The sequence below is a fragment of the Empidonax traillii genome, unplaced genomic scaffold (assembly GCF_003031625.1).
Source record: "Empidonax traillii isolate 1590-97213 ecotype Southwest subspecies unplaced genomic scaffold, ASM303162v1 scaffold1814:size58559, whole genome shotgun sequence".
NCBI classification, from domain to species: domain Eukaryota; kingdom Metazoa; phylum Chordata; class Aves; order Passeriformes; family Tyrannidae; genus Empidonax; species Empidonax traillii.
The window spans coordinates 16,784-21,720 of NW_020957007.1; the positions used below are offsets into that span (position 1 = coordinate 16,784).

General features: G+C 53.0%; 1 pseudogene; it reads left to right on the top strand.

Annotated features, from left to right (window-relative positions):
• LOC114071053 overlaps window positions 1-2,977 on the top strand; it is a 4,913-nt pseudogene extending 1,936 nt beyond the window's left edge.
• The last annotated feature ends 1,960 nt before the right edge of the window (window positions 2,978-4,937 follow it).

Sequence of the window (4,937 nt, forward strand, 5' to 3'; positions counted from 1 at the left end):
GGCAGGAAAGAGCCGCTGGCCATGAGGACGGGGTGTTGGTCCCAGCCACTGATGGGGCCGAGCAGAGCACGAGGCCTCTTGCAGACACCTGGAGCAGCCTCCCACTTGCCAGCCCCGCCCTGATGAGGTGACACTGTCCCCTCCCTGCAGGACACACCCCCTGGAATCCTCAGGGGGGCCTTTTGTTTCTATTGCTGGTTTCTGCTTCATTCTGGGGACCTGATGGCCCCTCTGCAATCCCAACCCTGGGGCACAATCTGCTCTCCAGATAAATCCAAGAAGTCTGATAAAGAAACTGCCCAGCAGCTTTTGGTCTTTTGAGCAGCAAAGGTGTTTATTTGTCGAGGCCAGGAGCAGGCTGGGTTCGCACCACAAAGTTCTTCCTCGAAGGTATTGATACAAAACAGGGCAATTTATACAGTGTAACTTTCATGATTACAACATCTTACATACATATTCATTTGATTTCAGCATCTAATCATACATGTTGATAATAGCTGGAGTACAGGCAGAGCTCAGACAGAGCTTGGGGTGAAGCTTTTCTTGGCCCTCAGTTCTGGGGGTACATCCCCCTTTCTTCATCATCAAGGCTGGGGTCTCTGTAGTCTTCCTCAGTGTGACCTCTCTAACTTTCCATTGTCTTTTCCCCAGTCGCTGAAGCTTGGAGAGAGCCTTGGCTTTAGGCCTATTTCTCCTTTTCAAATGTCTCCTTTGGCTCACTTTGCCTTAATTTCTGGCCTACAGACCCATTGGATAATGTTTTTAGCATTCTTCTTAAGATCAGGTCCGAGGAACAGAACAGACCAAATTTTTCTTTAGCAAGAGCAGGTGTGGGGAGGCTTCTCTCAGCTGAGCAAGATATTTCGGATAATTCTTTAGGCCTTGCTCTCATTTCAAGGGGGAATGTCTGGGAAGGCGGCACCTCAAGACGAGAAGGGACCCTTGAGACCCCCAACACTCTCGGCATCCCTAAGTGGGACACCAACATCCCAGACAGGGGGGACCCTCTGACAGGGGGGAGACAAGAGAGGGGGAACTTGTAGGAGAGATTTTTTTTTTTTTGGCTCATCTTCATAATTTATATTTCAGCTAAATCTCAACTTTTTGCAATTTTGGGTGCAGGTGTCTTCTTGCTATTTCTGAGAGGTTTTTGCCTGAATCTTGGTGGTTTGGGTTTTTCTGGGATGAATCTTGGTGTTTTGGAGTTCCCCCAGAACCCTGAAGTTGGGAGATGGGGGAGTCTTGGATTCCTGGGAGCTCCAACAGCCTGGACAGGGCAGGGACACTGTAGAGGGGAGACCCCAAATACACACGGGACTCCCAGCAGCCCGGACAGGGGGGACCTCCAGAATCCCAAAGCGGAGGGACCAGAGAGGAGGATCTCCTGGCTGGGATATTTTGGGCTGAATCTTGGTGTTTTGGAGGTTTTTATGGTCCCCGGATGCCCAGTGAGTTCTAGAGATGGACTTGGGCAGGAGGAACCCCCAAGCCAATGCACTTAGCCCTTGTTTCCCCCCAGCAGGATTTGTCCTTCCCAAAGTTTGAGCGGGTGGAGGAGGCTGCAAGGAAGAAGCTGTCACGGGCCCCCAGGCAGGTGAGGAGGAAGTCAGTGCCCCTTTGGCCCTGTCTTGTGGTGCATGTGGCAGCCGAACATTGCCCCTGGCTGCAGGACAACCCCGCTGGCGCCCCCATCCTGCTGGGGCTGGATTTAGGAGGGAATGTCCTTGGCCTTCCCTCTGGGCCGGAGGCAAATCCCCTGTCCTTCTTCCTTCCTGCCCCAGGCCCCGAGCTGAGGACGGAGAGCACGGAGGACAAATCCCCCCGGCAGAGCCTGGTGGGAGAGGCCGTTTTGAAGGGCTCCCCGGCGCAGGAAGGCAGCGGGGAGGAAAAGGCCCGGAGATGCCCCTGGAGGAGGGGCTGCAAAGCCAGCCCCGGGAGCTCTGAGGAGGAAAGACCCGTCCTGTGCCAGGAAGGTGGCCGGAGCTTGAGCCGGAGCTCCAAGCTGGGGGTCCCTGAGCAGCCTCCCAGCAGGTGTTGCTGTGGCGGCCTGGTCCAAGAAGAGCACGGCAACTACCGCTTAGTCGCTCGGGCCATCAACTCACAGACACCAATGTGGTGGACGGTAAATGGCGTTTATTAGCTTGTAACACGGCCTTTTATCGTGCTTGGTTGTGTCGTCGTTTCCGTCTGCTTACGGTGCATCTAAACTACTGTTGGCTGTCAGACCTCTGAGGGGGGTGGTCCCTTTCTTTCCGTACATCCCGAAAGTCTTCCAACCGCTGGACCCTATCTACTCACAAGCCGGGAGAAGCCCTTCAGGTGCTTGGAATGTGAGAAGAGCTTCAGGCAGAGCTCCCACCTCCTCAGGCACCAGCACATCCACACTGGGGAACAAGCCTACACTTGTACGGAATGTGGGAAGAGCTTCAGGGACAGCTCCAAACTGATCCAGCACCAGCATATCCACACTGGGGAATGGCCCTACACATGTGGGGAGTGTGGGAAGAGCTTCAGGAACAGCTCCAACCTGATCCGACACCAGCGTACCCACACTGGGGAAAGACCCTTCTAGTGTGGGGAATGTGGGAAGAGCTTCAGGGAGAACTACCACCTGATCCAACACCAGGGCATCCACACCGGGGAATGACCCTACAGGTGTGGGGAGTGTGGGAAGAACTTCAGCGACAGCTCCAACCTGATCTGACACCAGCGCATCCACACCGAGGAACGGCCCTACAAGTGTTTGGAATGTGGGAAGAGGTTTCAGTGCAGCTCACATCTCCTCCTGCATGAGCAGGCACACACAGGGGAGAGGCCCTTCTGCTGCACCGACTGCGGGAAGGGCTTCAACCGGAACAGCAACTTCATCAGGCACCTGTGCATCCACAGCGGGGAGAGGCCCTACAAGTGTGGGGAGTGTGGGAAGAGCTTCAACCACAGCTCTACCTTGACCAGACACCGATGGACCCACCGGTAAGGGAAGGCTTCGGCCGCTGCTCCCACCCCGAATGACCCCAATGATGATGAGGCAAGCCCTGGAGTTCGGTGACTCTCAGTCCATCCCTTTCTATCAGAAAGGAGCAGTCCCCTTTCCCAGGGGCAGGTTGTGCCAACAGAACCCTTCTTGGGGGGTGTGTGGGGATTCCTGCCTAGGCTGGGACCCCCCAAGGTCACTGCTGGAGGTTGAGAGCAGAGATTTCCCCTGAGCGTTGGTCTGGGGGAGTTCCATCCATCTCTAATGAATAATTCTTGCTTTGGTTCCAGCTTGAGTAGAATTGCTTCAACAATTGCTTTAGTGTAGAGCACTGTCCTATCTTATGCTGTCCTACTGGTAGTTTTAGTGTTTGTACTGTGCAGTAAATAATTCCGATGAAGATCTTTTGTCTGATCCTTTGTTACCCTAAATAATTCATTTCTATCAATAGATGTGATTTGCCATCCTTAAAACCTGGGGGACAAAAGTGGTTCAGTCCCACCTCTGTAATTCCTCTAAACTGAACCTGTTGGCTTAACCCAAGGCTGAGATTGGATCCAGCAGCCCCAGCACCCCACAGTCAGTTGGGAGCTCAGGGGTGCCACCCCTCTTTTGTAAATCCTCCTGTTCCAAAGACCCCCGTGGGACTGTCAGACCTGTCAGACCACCCCGACTTTTCCACCCTTCTCCCTGTTCCTCCCACTTTTCCATGGTCCCCTGCTACAGTCTACTTAAATATTGCAGAAAGAACTTCAGGTTCAAATATTCCCTGTGACATCACGGCTTTCTCATTGTTGCCACCAGTCCCCAGTGATATTTCTGGTCCCCAATGATGCCATTGCTGTCTCTATGATGTCACCACTGTTCCCAACGGTGTCCCCACCATGTCCCCGTGATGTCACCGATGTCCTTGTGATGTCACAGCTTTCCATTTCTTGACAAAAATCGTCTATGATTTCAAAGGCTCCTCTGTGATGTCACCACTGTCCCTTCTGATGTCAACAATGTCCCCAATGATACCACTGGATCTCTGTGTTGTCACCTCCACCCCCTGTGATGTTACCAATGTCCCTGTGACATCACGGCCTTCCCATTGCTGTAAGCAGTCCCCTGTGATGTCACTGGTCTCCAGTGATGTCATTGCTTTCCTGGTGATATTACCACTGCCTCAGCAGTGCAACCACGTCCCTGTGATGTGATTGATGTCCCTGTGATGTCACCAGACCCCTGTGATGTCACCGATCTCCCTGTCCCTCTGTCATTGTCGCTCTGATGTCGCTGGTCCCCAGTGATGTCCCTGCTTTCTCAGTGATGTCACCACAGTCCCCTGTGATGTCACCAATGTCATCGATGATGTCACTGATGTCTCTGTGATGTCACCCCTGTAGTTGTGAAGCCACCGATGTCCACTGTGATTTCAGCAGTCTCTCTGTGACATCACAGCTGTCATTTGTTGTCACCAGTCTCCTGTGATATCACTGGTCCCCAGTGATGTCACCGATGTATCTGTGATGGCTTCACTGTCCCCTGTGATGTCACCCATTTTTACGATGATGTCACTGGTGTCTCTGTGATGTCACCCCTGTCTTTGAGAAGTCACCAATGACCCCAGTGATGTCACCCATGTCTTTCTGATGTCACCACTATCCTCTGTGATGTCACCAGTGACACTGATAATATCACTGGTGTCTGTGATGTCACCCCTGGCCTTGTGAAGTCATCGATGTCCCCTGTGATGTCACAGATGCCCCCAATGATGTCCTGCTGTCTCTGTGATGTCACCACTTTGCCGAGCCGTGGCACCGTGTCCCCATCATGTCACTGATGTCAGTGATGTCTCTGTGACATCACGGCTGTCCCTTTCTTGTCAGCAGTCCCCTATGATGTCACTGGTCTCAAATGATGTCACCCATCTCTCTGTGATGTTACCGTTATCCCCTGTGATGCCACCAGTATCACTGAT